At 35.8% G+C, this 24716-nt stretch overlaps 1 long non-coding RNA gene across 1 annotated transcript; it reads left to right on the plus strand.

Annotated features, from left to right (window-relative positions):
• The first annotated feature begins 2892 nt into the window (after window positions 1–2892).
• LOC113964496 lies at window positions 2893–23267 on the plus strand. The gene is made up of 3 exons (XR_003533210.1): window positions 2893–3001; window positions 21085–21323; window positions 23187–23267. It is a non-coding gene; the product is annotated as an uncharacterized LOC113964496 (long non-coding RNA).
• Window positions 23268–24716: the final 1449 nt, after the last annotated feature.

The following is a 24716-nucleotide window of genomic DNA, read 5'->3' on the forward strand; positions in this document are numbered from 1 at the left end:
CCTCCTTTGGAAGGTGCAATGTCATTCTTTCAAGCTTCTATAGCATGTAAAACATCATACCTGATCTTCATATGACATTTTCTCAGAAAAGGAACTTGGAAAAATAAAAAAATAGATCTATAAATTCATATTATAATGTCTTGAAGAAAAGACCCCTATAGAGTTCGTTTTTCAGCCGCATATTCTAAAACACTTGATTCACTCTTCTGTATGTTATTAACTGAAGACAATTTGATTTAAAACAGTCCACTTCATTAAAAAGCTGTTTGAAAATTACTATTTAATAAATCAAGTTTTCAGAATTCTTAATAAAACTGTGAAAGTTTGACTTTGAAATTCCAAGTACCAAAATCATAAAGAGATTATTATGCTTTCCTGTACGTTTTTTGCTGAAGAATTAAAAGACTTACGAAGTTGTATATAAATACTTGACACAAACCAATTCAGTATGATTGAAGATATATTCTGCTGGGTTTTGCATTAAAAATGCAAATAAGATGAAAAAGGTGTGCAAAGGAGATTAAATGATGACCAAGTGGGTTTTTTTTTCCAAGTACATACTTGACAATATAGCAAACTCAATTATTCCTCCCAATCCACATTTCATACTCATATACACATAAAATCTATTGTCTAGTGCCCTCAATGGTTTTCAAAGTTGTTATTTACAGATTTTCAAGTTGACAGTAATGTAGCCATAACTTTTGCTGGACTTCACTTCATTAGTCTGTTCCTCCCTGTGGTAATTTCATTATGTCTTCAACCTGCATTCTAACTCCCACTGCTACAATTAGTCGTGAAATTTAAAGCTACCAGATTGTAAAGTTATGCTACCTACTACCTACTACCCAAGGGTAATTTAACCATTAATTACTGTAGCACCAGCTAACATTCCTCCCTTCTAGTGAATGAGATCCTCAGAGCTCATAAACTTTCTATATCCCTAGGTGTGTACTTTGTTGATCTGAGTCTGAATGTCCACACTAATCTCACAATGAATAACAGGACTTAAAAGCACCCCTTAAATTGCCCAGTAATTTCAATGAAAATAAAACAAAAATGGGAGAGCTGGATTAGAAAAACACTGTGGAAAACTGACGTAGAGAGCAGGACCTCTGTGATTCTGGATGCTTTTATTCGGCTGTATTTTTCCATGGATGAAAAGCCAGAAGGGGCCATATACTGAATAAACACAGACATAAATTCTGCTCTTGAGTTCATTGGGATTATACTCATGGAGTATAAGTCTTTGAGAATTGGATCCTTCAGCAGTCAAAGGTAGGGGAAATGATGGGAAGGCCATTGTTCACTCTGTTCTGATGTCACGGTTGATCATCAATATGATCACACATGAACCTTCAGGAGAGGGAGGTTGAGAGGTGGTAGTAACTTGGGTTCAAGTACTTTGTCATCTTGTGGGGTTCACAGTCTCACCCAGTCTGTCTCAACCCTGGGAACAGGAATCAGAAAACCCAGTGTCAGGCTGATAAGGAGGAAGTGATGAGGGAGAAAGTCTTACATCTCTTAAGTGAGGTATCTAAATCAGGGCACTACTCAGTAATAACTACTTTCTATGCAGGTGTAAACCTTCTTGTGGATTTAGTTATCTCAGCATCCATAAAGAAATACAAGTTTTTTGCCAGGCACTAAAGTACTCCTTAAACAAAGAACCTCACTTATTGCTTAGGCTTCTTTCCTTCTCAGATATTCCTTCCTGAAGTGTCTTTTCTTTTAACAGATTTCCTCTAGGTATAGATATATATATGAAATTTTGTCAGTTGTTTTGTTTAAATATCTGCCATTCCATTAGTACCTTTTTGCACTTCCACACTGGGTATCAGAGGGCCTAGTGGAGCCCTTCTTTTGCAGCATACAGTAGTTTCAGTAAGGGAAACAGGAGGAGACATGCACTCTTTCAAGTGCATGGAATATCACAGTATGCATTGTTTAATAACAACTGAAACATTGGTGTCCATTTTAGTCACAAATTTAAAACTCAGTTCCATATGGGCTACGATGAAGAAAATTAACTCCATTTCACCCAAATCCAGTATAACCAGTCATGAAATTTTAGGTTTATTACTTCTGCTGTAATCACTGGCAGGACAATACAGATATTTCCTACTTCAAACATTATGCTGATGCAAGGGTCTTGGTTCTTACTTTTTCTTTCTTTTTCTTACCCCTTCTCCTCTATTTGTTCTTTCTTAAATCCTCTAGAACCTACCTTGGCATCTGTAGAGCCAGTAGAGGCATATAATATATTGTTTAGATGTTGATGATGCTGCTGCAAACAGGCTACAAAACTCATAGTAGACACAAAGCCTAGAGGGTTTCTGTGGCAGTAGTATTAAACCTAATATCATCTATTTGAGCTGGTTTCTTTCCTTTTTGATAGAAACAAAATCTTGCATTAGTTTAAAGGTAGTACATCTCTTCTACCAAAATTCCCCTTTACCTACATCTTTCTTCCTTCCCTCTGTTGTATACAGTATATATATATCTATACACTGTATATATGTAAAACACAAAACTATCCATTGGCTGATACATTATGAATGTTTCATAGTTTTTACTAAAAAGGTCTTAATTTCATACAAGGGACAAAAATGTCTGGAGGTGGTAATAAGGATACTTTATCTCTGAACACACAAGGGGGGTGTCTGAAGAAATCATATGAGGGTGAAAATGTTCTTTAGGCAGAAAAAATGAAAACAAATTTCATGCTCTCTGGGTACCTGAGCCCAGGATGCTTGCTGTATTAAGGGATTGAACTTATTCTTCATTGCCAAAGAAGAACTAAATCATCGAACTGCGGGAAAGATGCAAAGTGCATCTTTACAGTAGAAAAAGACTTAGAAAAGTACTAAGCACAAAACTTCCACTGACACACTACCACAGAACATGTACTTTTTCATAACACAATTTACTGTCTTATGTTCTAATTCAGAATTTTTTTCCCTCTAAATTTGGAGACCCCTGTAAAAGGTCATTCATTCAGGTCAGCCTGTATTTGGATGTTACTTATTAGGAATTTATTTTTCATTTTGTCCCAATAGGGTTGTTTTCTGTTTGACTTTCTATTAGTATTGACATTTCCTCCCTAAGGGTTTTTTCTCCTTCTTTTAGAACTTGATTGGGAAAGTTTCATGGAGTTTATGCAGCTTTCATCTCAAAGAAAATGTTCTGATTTATTTTGTGGTTATTCTGCTGCTGACATTTGGTGACATTTTCTCTTTTGTTGACAGCTTTGTATGTCATTAGAGAGCAGGCTACTCAAGTGAAGGTGTTTAATTTGCTTTGTCCAGCCTTTATCATATCCAGCATATAAAGTACTCTTCTTATTTAATTCCTGCATTAGCTTTCCCCTCTGTTGCTTCTTTTCTGCATTTTGTTTTCCTCTATGCCCCCCGTGTGAAGTATTTTTTCATTTGTCAGTGGTTGAATATGTCTTTGCTGAATTTTTTTTAAATAGTTCAGCACTATAGCAGAACATTTTGGAGCTATTTACTTTGAAACTGTAGCTAAGCAAATTTTGTAACATTAAGATTTGGAAGTTACTGTTGTAAAAGGTCAAACACCAAGTCTTTTAGTCTTTTTGTTGCTCCTGCAACATGCCAGAGCTGAGTGATTACTAATCCTTAGATAAAATACTTAGTGCACCAACTGAAATCTAAGATTTTTTTTTTCTAATAGCTGCTACACAGGTGAACTAGAAGAAAAGACTTCTATGCCAAAATGGATGCGACTAGAACTACAGCTTCACTGCTAATGGTAGGAAATACAAAATACTACCAAAAAGCTTTCAAGAATGATCCATCCCTTAGTCACCAAAGATTAAATACCCACCAAGCTGCAAATAACATTGTCTTACAACTGTGGGATCATAAACAACTGATGTTTATAACAACGTTTTCAAAAGCTGTTAAAGTATGAGCACTAAACAATAAAAGTAATTGTTTAATTGCAGCTCAGTTATTGAAAAATAGAAGCTTTAAGGTTAAGTTTTCCAGAGGTGATAGACTCTTTCTTCTTAATCAGTGCTAGATTTCAGAATAACTTCAGTGCTGAGAGGGAGGATGAAAATTTCAATTAGCAGTGCTAAAGAATAAAAGAAATTATGTTTTCTGAAAGCAAAGACTTAGTGGCACAGCTGTATTCTGGACCACGTAATTTTATTTTTAACCAACAACATCATGATTTTGCAGTTTCAACTTTCAGTCAATTCGGAGCAAGTGGTCTCTTGTGATGTATAAGAGAGAGAAACTAAAAAATTGGAAAGGAACTGGATTTCCCACATGATTAAAATCTTACAAAATTTTACAGCTCTTGTCAAGGTGGTAGCCAGGGAGGCTGTAGGGGGGCTTCTGTGGGAGGAGGCCAGGGGCTGCCCTGTGCCAGATACAATCAGCTCCAATGGACCCACAAGAAGATGCAACTGAGCACATCAGCCAACCTGATGACACCTCCATGAAAACATATTTTAAAAAATTCATAAAATGCCAGACAGAGAGGGAGGAAAAAAGAAGTGTAAAATAACAGAGAGAAAACTGAAGTCAGAGGAGAATGAGCTTCATATCAGAAGAGATATCCCCTGCAGCCTGTGGAGGGTCCATACTGGAGCAGAGGAGTGTGAGGAGGAAGGAGCAATACAGAGGAGCAAAGAAACTGCCATGTAGTGACTGTAACTCCTGCACCACTTGGAGCAGGAGCATGGGATAGGAAGGACAGGGTGGGGTTGGGGGGGAAGGTGTTGCTTTGACATTTCTCTTTTCATTTCCCATTACCTAAATAAATAAATATATATTTTAATTAGCAATCGATTACATTGATTTTTCCAAGTTGAGTCTGTTTTGCTTGTGACAGTAATGGTAAGAAATCTCCCTACCTTTATCCTGATCCATGAGCTTTCTCCTTTCCATTCTTCCTCTTTTGTCTCCTCTCCTGCTGAGGAGGGGAAGTGAATAAACAGCTAGGTAGGTGTTTGACTTTGAGACCCCTGGTGGCCTAGTGGTTAGCATGCAGGACTCTCACCTCTGCGACCCGGGTTCGATTCCTCGGTCTCCCGGGCAGATGGAACCCGTTAGCCCTGTGAGGCCATCCATCTATGAGAAGGTCACTCTAAACAAACCTACGTCCTGAGGACCTCACTGCCATTGTCCAAGCTTGCTTGGCCCCGGCAGATGAACCTTAGGATTAAAGGGTGGGCTCAGTTCAGCGCAGGCTGTGTCTCACCTAAAAAATCCATTGCGCAGGCTGGAAAGGTAAAAGACCTTTCCCCAGATCTTCGTTCGCGAAGACTGGCCATTATATATATATATATATATAGGTGTTTGACTGTTAGCCACCACAACGTGCTGCAAGAAACTCAGAATGCATAGCCCAGACTCACACAAAGCATGATTTGAATGTTGGCTTTATACAAAAGTGAAATAAAATGAGCCATTTGTCTTGCCTAAACCCATACTTTCACTCACATGTTCCCTTCATCCATGGACCTGATAATCATTTCTTAATGAAGACTCAAATCTTCATCTGAGCAATCAACAATCTCCTTTTCCTAACCATAATCAGAATGCTTCAATTTCCTAAAATTGTCTAGCAGTTACACAACATCTTTCCATGCTTATCATTTTACAATTCAAATAATGACGATAAAAACTGAAACATTTCTTTATGCAGTAGGTTTATCCATTTTCTGGAATACTACAGTTCTAACCAAGTGTAACTGACTTTTAAAATGTGTGTCTCTGTGTCGCCTACTGTGGATTTACAGTCCTAAAAGGTTTTGCAAACAGATTAGGAAATTGAGCATGCTGCTCAATATTTGAGCTCTGTTTTTATTTCTGTTGCTTGTTTGCTTGTTTGTTTAAATAATTTCCTGAATTTTAATCATTTTTATGTGTTTACATATTTTGGGTTATTTTCTGTGCTTTTTCAGTTCCTGGAATACTAATGGCTCTGAAAATGACAGCACCCATCTGCCTTGTGCTTCTGTCTGTAGCACCAGTGGTAATACTGCATGACTGTCAGCATCAAAATAAATCCCACAATAGCCTTGTTCGATCAGATTTTGACACAGACAGCTGACACTGAAAACCACAGTGTGGTTTTGACTTAAACAATAATTTCTACTAAAATGGATATTTTCTTACTTGTGTAAGTTCACCTTTTGAATAACAGCTTACCTGTTGTGAAGCCACCAGCAACTGAAGAAGTTACAGGTACCTCAGTCTCCTTTACTGGTTGTCATTGTTTGTGGCATACATAAAAGAAAACAATCTGTGTGACATTGTGGAATATCTTTTCTGCTCCAGTAAAGCAGTAGAAAAAGGAGGAGTTGAAGAGTTCATATCTTGGGCCTTCTAGAAACAAAGATACACTACCATCCAACAGGACATTGAAAGCATCAGGAGGTAAAAAATCTGCCAGAAGTTCTGCTTCTACAGTTTCATGACAAGGCTAAGAGGTTATTGCCCAAGTTTGTCCCATTCACTGATAATTTAACATTCATTTGATGTGGTGCAAGGTCAGATATTGATGACCTTTCCCTATGATTTGTCCCTTTATATAATTTGTTCATGTGGATCATTAACATATTCATAGTTGCAGTCATGTTACCTGAGAGCTATTTGCTACTCAGCCCTCTCATCAAGAAGAGTGGCTGACAATGTAAATCTGTATTGATAAATGAAGTGCTTTCCCCCACACAAACATTTCTCTATACCTTCACATACATTCTCATTCTGAAGATGAACTCTGAAATAATGCTGTTCCCTTTTATACTAGTTTGTGCTACAAAGTTGCTCCTAGATATACGATCCCATGAAGTTCAAAGACCACAGAAATATAACGAAATGTCCAATGCTAGTGTAAAAAAAATAACTGCAGTGAAAAGGGACTTTATAGAGATATTGTGAGGACTAATGTATGACTGGAACATACAACGAGCTTTACACTCTCTTGAGCTTTAACTTTGTTTCTGTTTTCTCACGGGTAGTACAAATTGTATCCCTGGCCACCATTTAAGTGACATTTTGCAGATCATATAAAGCTAGATAAAGAACTTATAAAGTGTACTTTTGGAACGAGTTTAATTCAGGTTTGATCCATTTCAAGTAACTGCATGCTCTCACTATAAATCATGATTTATAGCTTTTCCTATTGAACCTTAAGGTTTCCACAACAGCTGCCTGGTTTTAATTGCACTGCCTTTTCCAAACTAAAGCATTACAACTTGCTTGTTTTCAATTAATGTATGTTTAAACTGATCTTTAATTTATCCTATTATTTTTGTAATGTTAATAAAAGCCGTCATACTAAAGAAATATCCAATGTTTACATATTTATTATGCCAAGGGTTGTTCTAGAAACAATTAATCACAAGAATTTTCACCTTAAAGTACTGCTTAAAGTCTGTTACAATTAAATTGCCATAGGTAATGGAATTAAGAAAAAAAATTAACAGAATTAATTTCTGTGATAATTCCAATAAAACTGTATTAGACTGGATGGCATTTTAACTGTTTGAAATATAGAATTAAATCTTTCCAAAGTGAGTAAAATCCTTTTAAGCCAAAAGTTGATAGCTCAAAAGAGTAATAGGTTTAAATCTTCTCTGATTTATACCCTGAGTGTGTTTATGTCACTGCAACCTGAGGGTAAATAGGGTAAATGAGATAAAAAAGTCAGATTGACATTTTAGAATGAGTATAAATTTGGTCCAGTATTTCTTAACTTTGGAGATTTATTAAAAAAACATAAAACACTGCCCTCTGCTATGTCATCTATAGAATAATGTTTCCTAGTCCAGAGCTTCGACAGATTTATATTACTTATGGGGCACAAGAGAACATATTTCAATTTCAATTCATATCTAAAACTATCTATAAACTGTCTTTAATTAGCTGGCATTACTGTGCTTAGATAAGGGAACAGCAGAGTATAAAAATATCCTTGAGTTCATATAAGACAATGGTTTGATGTGCTTTTTTTGGCTGCATCTGAGCTGGATAAAGGCAATACTGTTCTCCATTCCTTGTCACTCTTTCCTTTCCTTTCCGTTAACATCCTGTCAGGTCTATTGTCTTAACCCAGATATCAGCACTCCATATTAGCATAAGCTAATAGTAGGGGTGTTTTCTAACCCAGATGACTACAGATGCAAATTAGTAGTATGAGTGAGTGGGCTCCTAGGTTGTCAAATATAAGTGCTGATAACTCTTGGAGGTTATGGCATCATAGGAGAATCTATGAACCAACTTTTTTAATCAGCTGAACTACATCTGGAACAATGCATCTGAACTGCAAACTCAGAAAGATTATGAGTTTGAGAATAGCTGTCAGATGCAACTAGATATTGTAAAGGGTCAGATATGTTCATTATGGATAATACATAACTGTGCCACTAGATAATGCACTTATTCATCTTTTTTTTATTTATTTGTTGAGGACTAATTATTAAATGAACTTAGGTTTTTTGTTTTCGAACAGTTCCAGGTTCAGTCCTGAGAGCTTCATATATATTTTCCTAATATTCACACTTTGAATGTGAAACACCAGTCATTTCCAAAACCTTAATATTAATAAACTACTTTATGACATAAGTGTCAACAATAAATGGTTTGGCTCCAACTAAACAGTCATTTCTAACCAGAAAGAAAGGCTTTAAGTTTTGGGTTTGACTTTGACCCTCAGTCATTAACAGCTCTGGTACTGAATGACACAGATGCTGTGGGTTGTTTATTATTTTTGGTTTTCAGTCTAGACAGATGGCCAGAAAATGAAACAGCTGTATTTGTTCTGAAAGCCTGAAGGCACTGCTTCTTAGGTAGCAAAAAATCTTATGATGGACAGGTTCAGATTTTAGGGACAGTTACAAACTCTTGCAGCAATAAATGAGCTTGGATTCACCTACAGACCCCAGTAATGACAAAGAAGATAAGGACATGGGAATCATTTTGTGCCAGAATGAGATTTTTCTATTCCTCTCAGTGTAAGGGCTACTTGTTGTAAACATTTTATTAAATCAAAAAAGGTTTCAAGGAAATCAAAAGTAATTTGAGATTTATCATTAATTATTTTTTTTACACAGACTGAACTAGAAGATTTTTATGAGTGATTGAAATGCTTGAAAAATGATGCACATGCACTCTTCCTGTTCCAGAAGAATCTTGCAGCCAGAAAGCCAACCATGCCCCTGAGCTGCACCAAAAGCAGTGTGTCCAGCAGGTCAAAGGAGGTGATTTTGCCTCTCTACTCTACTCTACTCTCATGAGACCCCACCAGGAGTACTGCATCCATCTCTGGGATCCTCAGCACAGGAAGGACCTGTTGGAGTGGGTTCAGAGGAGGGCCAGCCAGATGATTAGAAGGATGGAGCACCTCTCCTATGAGGAAAGACTGAGATAGAAGAGAAACTTCCAGGCAGACCTTATTTCAGCCTTTCAACCCCTAAAGGGGGCTCATACAAAAGATGGATACAAACTTTTTAGCAGGGTCTGTTGTGATAGGAAAAGATGTAATGGTTTTAAACTAAAGGAGGGGAGAATCAGACTACACATAATAAAAAAATTTTACAATGAGGGTAGTGAAACACTGCAACAGGTTGCCCAGGGAGGTTGTAGATGCCTCATCCCTGGAAATATTCAAAGTTGGGCTGGATGGGGCGCTGAGCAACCTGATCTAGTTGAAGATGTCCCTGCTCATTGCAGTGGGGTTGTTCTAGATAACCTTTAAAAGTCACTTTCAACCCAAACTATTGTTTGATCTCTATTTGCTATTGGATTATTTAAAAATATCTTATTCTCTGAGATCATTTGCTGATGAGACAACACAGACCTTAATGTTACTTTTCTTCAGTCTAGGTATGACAAATTTGGATTCTACAGAAATGTTATTCTGAAAAATTTGTGAATTATGCATGATAGGACTTAAGGGATTATAACCTTTCCAGGAAAAACAGGTTAACAAGAACCTACAGAACAAGTTTTACAGAAAAAGTATAGAAAATACTTTTTTATTGCAATGAAGTGGTAACAGTGATGAAAAAAATCCACATGTTCCAAAATGTCTTTACAAAAATTTCATGAGAAAAACACCAGCGCTAATGCTTTGTTAAGGTTATAACTGCATGGTGTAATGACCACTGGCAAAGTACAACATTTTAAATTGAATGAATTTATTAAGATTCATACCATAAAAAAATTGTTATACTGTGTAAAAGAAAAAGGGGAATTTCAGAACACCGAAACCAGTGAAACTCATGGCGTAGAAGAGGAATTAATGCAGAACTTAAAATAGATTCATAAACATATTATTGGTGAGAACATCTAGATTACATATTGGTGCAATAGCAATGACTTGAAATTCTGGTTTTTAATGAGGAAATATATGAAATCATAAAAAATTCCATCTGCGCAACCAGAAAAATAATTTTTCAAGAACCATCGCTGACTTTCATTATTGTATGGACATTTTCAATTATAAAACTTCTGTGTTTGAAAAATGTAATTTTAAAATAATTTTCTTCTGAAAAAGCCCTCATTATCAAATTCATGTAGAGATCAGCAGATTCAAGACACGCAATTGGACATTTGGGGTGATTAAAAATGCAATTGCTGATCTGCAATAATTATGTACATTTTCTGAAGTGCATCTTGTGTAGACCATTTGTGCAGTTAGGCATAGTTACCCAAACTGTTTAGGCACTTTTCTTAGTGAACCTTTCAATTTGTACAAGCACAAGTTTTGCATGACAGATAAAAAACCAGAACATTTGGATCTGCATATGAACAGATGAAATATGACTCTAGAAAGGTAGCACTTGGCCTAGTTATAAACTCACAGATGATAAAGCTGCAGTGATGAGGATATTCTAAGATAAGATATAGCCAACTGTCAAAGCAATGGAATAAGACACTCCATAGAATTTCACGTTATAAACAAAAAGACAGTGTACAAGAACACGATGAGAGCGTACAACAAAGAATGAAAAAAAAAGTTAAGGTCTTGGTGTTTTTTAAGAATAGTAAACGTACATTTTTTTCTACCTGAAAAAACTTCACAGTAGATTATGATATCCCAAATACTGTTACTGTTATGAGCTTGGTTACTGGATACTAACCAAGCTCATAAAATTGTACTCAGAAGAATCTCCTCACAAACACACAGTCAGAATATTTGTAATACATTTACGGGTGATTGCAAATAAAACATCAGCAAAAATACAGAACCCGCATTCACTAGTATAAGAGAGAAAAGAAGTATAGAAAATCATTTAATCATTTTACTTACTGGTATTACACATGGAAGCTTGAATCGCAGTAGAGAGATTCCTCATATCCAAAATTTTGCTTCGCAGAGAGAGAAGTAGGCGTTTCTCTTTTCATTATAATTTTCAATTTTGTGGTCATTAAATATCAAAAATGATGGATAGCAAATACTAAAACACTAATGAATAAATAAAACAAGTTGTAGGCTGGCATTGTGTAAGAACAACACTTTGGAAGAAAGAGTTTTCCATCTACTAAGTGTTGAATATGATTGTGTCAAGCACCAAACTAATTCTCAAAAATCAACCCATTCATGAATAGAAGAAAAGAGAACTCACTAAGTAAAATAGTTTTAAATGATCATTTAACCTACTTACATTTAAGATTTTCTTCCTGGATTTCATATTTGGAAATGCTATCTAATGAAGCTTTATCGTTACCACTTTGTGCTGATTAAATACCATAATCCTCTTATTTGTGCAGATCCCTAGTGTTCCCCACTTTCATTAAAAGCAGGGTTCTAATGAAGCTCATGAGGTGTCACTAGGTAATTACTACTTACAGTCTGAAATGGAACTCAGTTCCAAGCCATTTGCATTTATGTGCTAAAACTAAATGATTAATGAGGATTTTTACACATTTTTAGGTTTAATATTTCAGTCTAATGAAACCATAAATTTCAAGCTTTCAAAAATATTCCTATCTCTTATTTAATTCAATATGTAATTGAGAACATGCTTTTGCTACAGATGGAGAGTCCTTTTCAAATTTGAATTAATTTGGTGTTTTGCTGAGCTAGTAGACTAAGTGCTACAGATTGCCCAATGTTCACTATGCTAAATCTTAGCTTTCAAATTAATGGAATGAAATTTTGGAAATTCACAAGGTCAAAAATATTTTCTGCCAAGGTGATTGCTATATTTTCTGCCCATACAGAATGACTCCCACAAAGTGGTAGCAGCTGGAAACAGTTAAAGGCAAAATTCTTCTACACCAAAGTGAATTAACTCCAAGTTCGGTTACATGTTCACTATATGCAATGTCTTCAGACATAATATCTCATTTTAAAAAAGTGGATAAGTTATATTTAGCTAGTGGTAAAAACACTCTATGCAAAAATATTACAACAGATTTATCTTTGAAGTTTAAGGTAGTATACCAAGTTGTGAACATCAGGCTAACACATTGGCTTCAGTGAGAGACTTTTGGGAGGGAATAAAAGAATTCCAAACCAAAATGAACTTTAAAAGGCCACGTACATAATTTTTTTTTAAGTCTAGTACAGTTTCCTCAAAGCTTGCACAAGTAATTCTGCCACTGAGATATCTCTCAGCCAAGATGGAGAAAAAACCTGAACACCAACAATGCAATGCTTTTTCTACATCAGTATTCAAAACTGTTATTTTGTACACAATACATGAGCATTCCTCTAGTCTTCTGCTCTTCTGAGCTAGGAAGGGTAAGGATATGTCATTACCTGGTCTATCTCAACTTTCTCCACCAGTTTCTAGTGGCATGTTTCATTGAGCATGATGAGAGGTACAAAACTGCTCTCTGCTTCATAGTGTCACTAATAAAGAAATGCCCAACTGTCTAGTATACCTACTACTACATACAGTGTATATTTAAGAGCTATTTTATCTATCAGTATTGAGAGACTAACTCACAAATCTTTCTTTATAGTAATATGTTACTGTAATTATTTTGCAAATAAAGCAATTGCTTGATATTCAGTACTGCCATATTTTATCTTTGAAAGAAGAGAGTAGTTATCATTGAGAAGATGTTAAAGCATTAATCGCTATATCCAGTTACAAAATCTATAAACAAAGTGTCTCGAAAATGCTCGTAGTAATAATTGTAGTTAACAAAATTGCCATTGATGATTACAGCTAAATCCCCAGGTTCTAATTTTCTAGTCACAGCAGTGTAAAATTCAGGGCAATACCTCATTTTTGCTCCATAACATCTGTGACAAGGTATAATGCATCACTGACAATCTAGTGATTCATGAAATGAAAACTCCTTCCTGTTTACATCACTGCAGACATTCCCTGGGGGTTTTTCACAAAACACCTGTCCGGTTGTACAGCATGCAAAGCGTGAGACATTAGTTATCTTATAAAATTCTTTTATTTCTTGGTAGTTTAGTTTTTTTTTTTCAGAAGCACTAGCCTTAGAGAAATTGCAGTATCTATTTCACTTTCTGTCACCAGAATTTAAAGATGCTCTCAGTGGGTGGAAACAGCAGACTGATAACCTCAGCATTGGTGTTCTCTACAAGTCTTTGAAAGACATATGCAGCATCACATGTAATTCAAGTGGTTGCCTTGCATTTCTTTCACCAACCTCTTGAGATTCTGTCTTCAAAAAAACCCCTCTTACCTTAGGCAAAACTATATGTCTGGAGAATAGATCACTCATATGAAACTAAAAGTGTGTTAGTTGATCCTAACCCAGAGAACTCAAAGACGTTCTTGGCTTCCTACAGGCGGCATGGAAAGAAATTAGCCACCTGCTGAGAATAATCCTAATGCATTAGCTATGAGGAGAAAGCAGTCTGGAGCAAACCAATAAACTCATGTATACATCTAACTTCCTACCCTGCCTTAAAGCGTGGAGCCCGTGTCCACTTTGAATGCAGGCTGGAGCTTATTCTTAAGAGTGAAGGTCTACAGACACTGTTTTCTTCTCTTTTTCCAGAAGGGTTGATGCCATGACTGCTCCATGCTGAGTGGCTGCTGAATTCCTTCTGACTGAGGAGATGCTGCAGTACAGCTCTTCGGTACCCTGCAGCTTCATCAGTCACAGCCAGTATGTGGGACCATACCAGCAACACTGCATCAGTCACAGATTGTGTGACAGTTGCTGGTGCATCCATTTGGTTCGGAAAACACTTACTAGATTGGGTTTTTCAAGGGACTGCAGTCCTTCTCTGGTCAGGTTTTGGATAATTCTTCCAGAGTAGTTATGAACATGTATGCAGAGCATACCAGGGCTCTTGCAAATTCCAGGTCAGAAAGGCAGATATCTCCCAAATGGAGGCATTAGTGAGCAATTTTCATTTTAGGAGGTTAGCACTCACATAAACCCCTTTAGATGCTTTGGCCTCTTGCCAAGTTCTGTGCTGTCTAGAGGTGCTGAAGTGTACAGTTGAACAATTTAGTGCCACGTACACTGTAAAAATTGTGCCTTACATATGCTGTATAGCTGACTGACTCCCATAGCTCATAAAACAATGGAAAGAGCTCATTAAAATTTTTGTCTACTTTTCATTTCTAATGAGTGCTCTCTCAACAATGCTTGAATAAATGACTGAAATTGAGAGCACTGTTTTAATTCTGAAACATGTAGAGATGGAATGATTGCAAATAAATGATATTAGACACCATTGTTTTGATCCAGTTCAAGAGCTCTTGCATTTTTTCACAGCCCTGTGAAGTAGTTGAGAATTCATTCTTTGGTGTAATAGGACTACTCTTCATATTTGTGACAGTACTTGGCCCAGAGGGACAAATTTCTGGTAAAAACATGATTTCCCTGAAAACTAAGATTTAAATTTCTTTAACATAGAAGGAAATATCAACATATTTGTACCATAACAGTCTGTCTCTGAGCTACCTATATTCCATGGACAGTAAATTAAAATATTAGGAATTTACTCTAAGACAAATTACTTTCTCTACCATATTTCTAATAATGCTCAGCATGGAAGATGACTGATAATGTAGCATGAATTGCTTTAGCGCCCATACAGAGGCACATTTGAACACTTCCTTTAATCTTTTTCATTCCTTAAAGCACTAAAGTACTCTATTCCCAAAGCATGAGCTGCTACCCTGAGCTTTGTGGCAAGTATCCCTAAATCTACTAGAACAATAAAACCAAAGTTGTAAGTGGGGTTAGGATTTGAGATAGTAATTATATCTAGATTTAAAATTATGTGACAACTTCCACACTCTGAAAAAAGCGGGTTTCCACTCGTAGAAAAATAGAATTAAAGAAAAAATTTTATAAAGGACTGCATTGAAATTTTTGTCATAACTGAAAATGTCTTCATGTGAAGACCTTAAGAATAGGTAAAATGGTCATGGAACTGAGAAGATCAACACTGAAAACAGACACTACATTCCTCTTGTCACCCTTGTTCTCTGAATTTTAGCACTAGTAATTTTTTTTTTAGTTTTAGCTATATGTTTTCATGATATAGTAGGGTAAAACACAACTGGCAAAGACACATTTTACTGGATTCTTTTATTTCTATTCCTTTTTCCCCATTTATGTGCATGTACCAGGAAGACTGCCTGCAAATTAGAACACAAACAAAATTTGTCACTTTCTTTTTTTCTTTTCAGATGAAAAAATGTTCCTATTTTCTGCTTTCTGTCTCCATTTTTAAGAAACAATTATTGTCCTTGTTGAAACTGTGAAATGACATTTCTAATGTCATTGGATTTTGAAGTGCACTCTGCTTGTTTAGTTGTAAAGCGTGTTTTAAAAATATCTATATCTCTCTATTTTGTTTAGTTGTTCAGGCACATGACTGTAGTACCTTTGCAGAAAGTCCACATTTTCTGAAGGACAGTGTCAGATTTATGCCTCTAGAAAAGTCAAAATGTATTTTAAAGTGGTGATTTTACTCTACTGCATGCATATAAACTAGAACAATTTCTTTTCCTAAAATATTATAATTCAATAATTTTAAAGTGTTGCAGGAAAAAAAAAAGGAGTGACCTTTAAATTGTAGTAAAACTTGTACAAACCACATGTGGGGACTATTTTCCAAAGGGCAATCTTAGGTATGCAGCATCAGTACCAGACATTCAGGTTGGGCTATTCAGAGAAAAAAATGTAACTTTCCAAAGACAATTGAGCATTTGGGCATCATTCTGCTCTTGATATACGCCATCAATCCTCAATATGTTACAATAGAAAATTAATACTTAGTCAATGATATTTTCAAAATCTCCTCCTACAATGTGTGCTGCTTTCACTGTTCTGCTCATTGTGTCAGGTGGAAAATCTTCTGACATAAAATCTTTCCTCTGGAAATGCTGATTCAACAAAGCCAGAACCAACTGATTTCCAATTTTTGAGGCAATGCTGACTGATGTCTTGCCAGTCACCAACCTACCCGTGCTAGAAACCACTCCCTAAAAGTTGAGCTCCTTGACTTCCCAGGTTCCCAACAACTTGTTTTGTGGTGTGTTCAGGGAGACAAGTCTTCCTGTGCTTCCCACCCTGCCAAACAGGAGCGGCAGCAGGATGCTGCTGAAGAGCTGACCTGCACTGTCTTGGAGTTCTCAGGCACACCATTTGGCTTGTTAGCTGCGTGGGTAGTAGCAGCCTGCACAGAGGTAAACTCTGAAACCCAGGGCACAGGAAGCTGCCTTGAGAGAGGTTTTAATGCCTGAGTAGCTGCAGATATTGAAAACCTGGATAATGCCAGTTTTGTGGCAGCTTGTTTGTGCGTGAGGTGCTGAGGGACTTAACTTGCTGCTGCTCCTCTGCTTCCCTGCTACCTGGCTATGTAGTGGGATGCCAGTGTCTGATAAAAGGTAGCGATGAAGTGTTTGGACAATCTGCTCTTAAAACCAAACCTCATGTTTATGTCTTACATATGGTCTGTACTGAAAGCTAAAAGCAAATCAGACGTTACAAATCTGATTATAGGCATGCCTTGTGAATCAGTTTTATGAGACTAGAGCTATATACTGCTATAACAGGTGAAAATTTTGTGAGCAGTGAGAAATTCACTTCAGCCAGAAAAAACTTTTTACGGATGACAATGCAATTACAAGCACAGGGAAGTCCTTGGAGCAGGTATTGACTACATCTGCAAGAGGTCGCAGGCAACATGAAAAGCGTAAGTGATCTCAGCCATAGCTGTGTCTGCACTATGGCTAGATGAAAAGTTTTGAAGAAAAGCAGGGCACGAAGTATGACAATCTTGGACAAAAGGAAAAGAGTATGAGAAGCCCGCTGTGCCTATTTCTGAAAGCCAGTGTGCAGGACACAGGGTGCTATTATTAGGTAGATATCTCAGCTGCAAGTGTTATTTTAAAGGTCAGTATAACTAGACATTAGGCATCCAGGGTAAAGCTCTTCCAACAAGAATTAATTAACTGGGCTTCAGAGCTGGTGACTGAGTGCCCTTTAAGCAGTATATTCCAAACAACTCAATTGTCAGTGTCTAAGAAATTCCAAAGCAAGCCCTAGGTGTCAGCTTGTTTTAGGTGCCCAGCTCCTGGGTTAATTGGTTCCTGGTGCTCTCAGGCAGCCCAGGTAGCCTTGCAGCTTAGGGTGCAAGCCATTGTCATTCACTGCAGGTATTTCTAGCAAGCTAAAAAGTTCCACATCTGTCGTTAAAATATCAGGAAACCCTATGGAAGACAATGTGTGAGCTGACTTTTTGTTCAGATTTGTAATTAAAAAAAAAAAAAAACAAAAAATCTAACTAAATCTAACTAAAACACAGACTTCTTAACAATAAAGATGTGCATTTTCCATTTATTTTCCATTCTATTGTCCATCACTTCAGAAAGTTACATCAATACTCAAGGCAATACTCTACATGTTTGTGATAAATCCTTTAAAAATGAAGCTTATAGGGAAATCTAAAGTGCATATATTCACAGAGTACATTTTACAATTTCACTAAGTTTTAGTGCTTTCTTGTTGCAAAACAAGACAGTGATTAGATAAGGGACATCATCTACAGCTTCTGCCCCCAAATGGATACATCTTGAATAAAAAGCTTAGCATCATTCATTATTTGTCAATGTAAGTCAAGACCCCAAGGCCAACCACTCCTGGGGAGGCTAATCCAAAGCCAAAGAGAGAATACATAATATTAGCTTCTGCTTGATTTTTCACAAAGCTTTTTGTAGTGTGTAGTGAGCAGAAACCCACAGAGCTTTCACAAACTCATAAAATAGAAGGAGATACAATTTGAGAAGCAGAGTGGGACATGATGAGACCTGAGCTTGGGAGCCATTCCACAATCTGCAGAGACATAACTGTCTAGCAAATATAAGTTACTTGCCAAGTTTTTGTTTAACATCTCTTAAAAGAACCGTTCCCAGTGACAAGCATGTGCTCTTTCTCTCTCTCTCCGTATATGCATACGTACAAATAAAACTCTGGCAGACTCTTCTCAGCAGAGGAGAGTCAGTAGGTTCAGAAACCTACCGAAGTGGCGGTATAAATACGATTTATATAGCCTGTAATAACAAAATAGTATTAAACTTAACATGAGTACATTAACTGCTAATTTCCTACAATTCAATTAATAAAAAAAAAATTAATTTCAACATGACATTGAGTAGGGTAAATGTTGTTGGCTGCATATGCATACTTCATATCTTTTCACTGTTTCTGACCTATAGTTCACAAGAAAACTTGGGAGCAAACATCCTGTTCCTCATCATAGGTCAGCATTTTTCACAATGATCCATGCTTTCCTTCTCCCCTGCCTCCTGGGTGATTGCATTAATACATAAAATACATCTTGATTTTCTGACAATTCCAGTACTTACCTCTGTCTTCTTCCACCTTTCTACTTGACTTCTTCTCAGTCACAAATGAATCACATTGTATTGTTTTTATATTCAATAATGTGGCATGAATGTCACTTCCAACATGTTTTCAAAGGTGTTTGGAAACTCTTTTACCCTGTTGTCTTTTAGTTAGAATCAAAAATAAAAAAATTTCCAGGAAACATTTCTGAAAGTTACATCAGTTTCTGTTCTCATGGACAAAGGCAAGGTATTTCAAAGTTTATCACTGGGGAAGAGGAGACAATTACACTTTAAGGTTGCTTACAACTAATGGATAAATCATCAAAACACACCTTCAATGTATTGAGGAGGTTTAAGTATGATTGAACGGACAACTGGCTTTTTCAGAAGTTCAATGCTCTTCACAATCAACCAGACACCTTAATTATGTACTGGCTACAAGTCTAATGAAATGCCATGGTGTTATGTACATAAATACTACATATATGAAATATTTTTTAACAAAAATCAGTCCTCAGAATATTGTTGTAATACAGAGGGTGAATTCATAGTCCAACACTTACAGAAACACAGAAAAGCCCTTCTATTGGCCTTAAATTTGGAAGTGGTTCCTGCATTCAGCTAATGACTGAATTTAGCTTATAAATTTAATTACTGCTTTAGAACTTGGTGTTGAAAACAGTTAAATAAAACAAGCCATTAGCAATATAAAAACTCCAATTGCATTGGTTTATATGCATTTATGTGTGAAGATTTAAAAGAATTTAAAAGAATTATTAATTGATCCTCTGCCCTTTCAAGACTTTTATTTATTCCAATTAGTTTCTTTTTCCCATTATGTCCCCTTCAAAGACATTATCAAATAACTATGCTCAGATATTCACTTCATGATATGAATGCTGCTTACACAGTACAGTTGGGAGCAGGATTCAGTCCAGTACTTTTAAGACTGAAGGAGAAAAGCCTCTTCCTATGTGTTCAGCATTTTTTTGCTAAATGTAGATTTCATCTGGATACTACATAATACCTGGTGCTGAGCATTATTGTGCAGCAAACATCACAAAGGGTAGTGTGGTTAGGGGGAACAATCAAGCTGGGTACAGGGAGTGAAGGAATTGTACTCATGTATACTTGTTTAAATTTTGCTCACAGGACAAATCCAGGCTAACATTCATAATCAAGCTGAATAAATTATTTTGCTGGGTCTTCTGAGCACTGAGGACAAGTCTTTCTGGGAGCAGCAAGGGCTGAATTTGTCTATCTTTATGGGGTTTGGAGTTTTGGTTTGGGGTTTTTTTTATGCAATCATACAGCTAATAGATAGTTTTTTATAAACATTGAAGCTACATTGAAAAAAGAAATTAACATTATTTTAGTTCAGAGAGAAACTTTTAACCTAGATCAAAATGTTTTTGTTACTTCATTATACCACTAAAAGGAAATTAGACCTTAACATTGGCTCATTTTCAACACTTTAAAGTCTATTGTTATAATAAAGAAGAAACAATAACGAAGCAAGGAGCCTCTGTTAATATGACAACTTGACTAATTTAGGCAACATGATTTCAATATAATGATCCAAGAGATATTTTTCAAAATAGGAGATCTGCCAATTTTCAGTAACAAGGTGAATTAAGTGTGTTCATCTTTCATAAATTTTCTAAAACCATTTAATCATAAGTTAAATGTGTTATTTTAATTTTTTTCCTGTATAAAAATCTTTACAGGAAATCCTGCTTCACCAGCTAAAAGTGGTATAAATTTCATAGTTTGTTATGCTTTAATTGCCCAGTCTGAGCCACTTCTTTACTCTTGGCTTTCTACTAACACCCACAGTTTACAGAATATAATTGTTTGAATTACAGCAGTGTAAAACAGCCACTGACTCCATTTATCATGAGAGAACAGTACAGTGAGCACAAATGTAATCAACATTTCCATCAAGAGGAAAAACATTTGGACAGTAGAAGAAAAAGAGAATGAATACTGACCAGAAAGTCTGTTTCTAAGAAAAATGTAGGTCTTACCCTCACAAAAATCATTAAGAAAAGCAGTCTTCAAATCTCATACTCTGTCAAAACCAGACTTCAGTGATGCCAGGCACTTAAAACACTTTATCAGTCTAACTTGAACAGATACTTTGATATGGCTAGCTATAGTTCTAAAACACATTTTATGTACATTTTTGCATAGAGGTTATGATATGCGTGAATCTTTAAAATATGTGACTTTATTCTCCCTTATATCTACACCCAACACTTAATCTTGTTTCTCAGTTTGACATGCTACAGATTTAAGCTGGTGCCTTTTCTTTGGCTCCTGCTTGCTTGACACAACCAGAAAGAAAGTACTCACAAGAGTGTTCTGCGTGAGGAAAGAGATCAGTGGTGACAAAAAATTATCTAGAGCTGCAATAGTAAAAGTAAATTTCAGTTTTGTAGAAAACAGCCAAATAATTTCCTCATCGTTCATCACCTTGCTACCTTAAAAAGGATTTCAGACATGATAAGGAGCTAAAATTTCCTAATTGGTAAGTATATTTTAGCACTTATTAAAACTATAACACAAAGCATGGCCTGCTTCTCAATATAACCTGGTTTGCTTCTTAACAGAGCCAAGACCCTCTGAAGACAAATTGGCCAACCTGATGTGACGTGCCTTAGAAAAACCATTTAAAAGGTTACAATTTCCACAGTCACCCTTGTGACATATGTTAATCTTCTCTACTCCATACTATGAGATAATGGAGTAGTCTTCTTTTACAAGGATATAAAAATAGCACAGAGATAACAAGGGCCAAACACGTTATGACTGATACATTACAGAATTCATCTTGAACTGTACTGTTTTTGTTACAAGCCACTCGGATTTGTTTTCACCTTCAACTTATGGTTTCTGGTTTTTTGAATGCCACTTGTCTTAGACCAGTCTTTAAAAGCAGGAGAAGATTTTGGCCTTGTCTATTTCTCTTCCTAGACAATTTTCTATATCTGTGGAAAACTTCAATATATCCTACAGAATAAGCTGACATTGCAGGAGCTAAATCAAAAAGGATTTGTGTACTTCACCTTATTAACCACCAAATGTCTTTATTTTCTCTCAGGTAACTACATCAGCCCAAAATATCTTGTGGCTTAAATAAGGACAGAATGTTGCAACGATATTTCAATTTGAAACTCGTGCCCATGTATCTGATTTGGAAATAGGAATGTGAATCTAGACTAGACATTTAATACTAAAACTAAACTTTTTTAACCTTAAAGCTGGGCTAAAAAAAAATCAAATGAAAAATGTTTTGATGAAATAAACCCAGAAAAATTAGAAGCAACCCTGGGGGTCTTTGTAACCATGCTAGATGTCTTTTCATAAGATTCGTGGAAGCAGCAGTTGGAAATTTCAAGAGAGAAGAACAAATAAAGTAAAATTTTCTATATATGTGAAAATTCTTGTGGGAATAAACATTCACGCTCATTCACAGAAAAAAATAAGGAAAAACATGTTTATACAGATGTATGCAAAATTCTTTTGTGCAAAAAGACATTTAGAGACAGTTACAGATCATAAAAAAAATTTTTCAAACTTGACACCATATTAGAGAATTTACTCATTCTCCCTTGTTTCCTCTTCTTAGCTCAAGAGAAGACAATTTCAAAGAGGTTGCTGGTTCAAGGACAGCAACCGTTGTTAGAATACATGTTCTCTTGGTAAACCTTGTTTTCCACTACTCTAAATCTGTTGTTTTGACCAACAATGCTTAATCTAGCAATGCTTACTGTCAGTAGAAGATAACCCTTAATTTTTATGAAACATTCTTTTTCCATCTTCTAGATGCTGTACCACATGATCATATAGCTTAAAAAAATGCATCCCTTATATATTCAGCACAAAAGCATTATGTTTAAATCATTTATGTTCAGTCTAGCACACAAATGCCCCTGAAGTCATATGACATGAGACCTTTAACAGCCTTGTCTGTAAAGACTGATGGTAGTTACAGTCTGGAATTGATGATACCAGGTCCTTGAAATAGCACAGCCTCCAATAGTTGGAGCAGAAGTTCCAGTCCCCTAAAACTCAGATAGTCATCACATTAGTTAAGAAGACACAGGCAAGAAAGCAAAAATGTGCTTTACCTCCACCATTTTATGACATTAGGTTTTAGAAAGAAATGCAAATAGGTAATTTTAAAAATGTACAATGCTTTTACCTGTAGCATTTTCAATGTATACCTACTTCAGTGAATGCTGGTATCCAGTTCCTTCTTTAAAAGGAGCCATCTTGCTTTTAAAAAAGGTATTATATGCTCATCTTAACCTGGATATAATCAGTCATTACTGTAGAAGGATGGCAAGGGCTGATAAAGGGATGATAATGATTCTTTATTTCTGCACAGCTTCCCATATTACCCATAGGAAGGCCTTAGGCTGTCAAGAATCAGGAGTTACTGGATTGGAGTTTCTGCAACAGTTCCCAGTAATAATCTTTAGAAAGGTTCAACTTTGCATGTGAGAACAAGTTTATCCATTGTTGTTCATCATAGACTATGAGTTTTTTAAATTATAACTTAACAATAATCAAATAACGGTAGATAAAAATGTGCAACATTGGAAAAAAAACAAAAAACAAAACAAAACAAAAAACTCCAAAACAAACAAAAATCCAACCCCCCCCCAAAAAAACAAACCAGCTGTTGAAAGTGATATTATATCTTAAAATCCTTACTTATCAGAAAGATTTTTTTTCAAGGGAGAGAAGATCAGTTTCATAACAATAAATTAGTGTTTTTGTGTATGTAACATCTGGCTCAAAATTATGGATTTACAACTATAAGTAATATTACAAGTTTGGTGCATGGATGGAATTATTATGGTCATCTAAAAGCACACAAACGCGTCTCTAAGAAATGTGGCACTTATGGATATTTCATTGCTGAAGTGAAAAGTTATTTCTTGTGAGTGAAGGGAAGAACATGAACATAATGAGAAAAAAATCAATAGTCAGCAGAATTATTTAAAGTAACTGAGTAAGTAGCTTTTATTTTATAAAGGGTATTTTTAAAAGTCTAATTCAATTTGAAGGTTTTAACTGAACAGCAGGTCAAGAATTTTACTGTGATTACTTACAGTATATTGCTACAAAGTCAATAATCTTTAGTACTGACACCTATTATACTCGAGCAAAGAAAAAGCTACCTTTCTCCATCAGTAGTTCTTACTATAATCTATATTATTTCTTTTCAAAAAGGTTTAGTAATTAAAAATATATATATTTATAAAGAAATGTCAGAAATCTGGTGCCATTACAGAATGTTTTACAGTGTTTAAGAGAGTGTCAGCACTTACTTTATAAACCCTTGCCTTCAAAGGTTTATGGTTAAGCCATAAAAATCAGTCCATTGTATAACTCCACTTATTAACTCTCATTTTAGAAGTCTGTTCCCCCACCCTGCTCTTTCCCTCTCACTAAATAGCCAGAATTTCTTTCTATGCCCCTTACAAATTTATTTACAGAAATACTCTTTTATGAGTGATTTTCTTCCAGTTACTTCCCTTCACAATTACACAGCATGACTTTTTAAATATAATGTAACAAACCCTTTAATATAAATGTAAGATGATCTCTCAGCTTTCAAAGACATAGATTATTAATAACTGAGTAACTCTAACACATTTAATCCACAAGTCCTGAGCTTCTATTTTAGCTCACCTCCTTCATTATTGAGTAAAAAGTCCCTTAATTGTTGCTTCTCTTTGTTGTCGCTGCAAGTTTCAGTAGCATTCTCACCTGATTCTCTATCAGTCTGCCAGCACATGTATAAAGCTGTGAAACAGAACTACATTTTCATGAAATATTTGCAGAAAAAACACATCTTGGTTCTTGCCTTGTTTCTATGTCTCTGTGATACAGACACAGGCCATAAAAC

This window comes from Neopelma chrysocephalum, unplaced genomic scaffold (assembly GCF_003984885.1).
Source record: "Neopelma chrysocephalum unplaced genomic scaffold, ASM398488v2 Primary Assembly neopelma1_42, whole genome shotgun sequence".
In the NCBI taxonomy this organism is placed as follows: Eukaryota; Metazoa; Chordata; class Aves; order Passeriformes; family Pipridae; genus Neopelma; species Neopelma chrysocephalum.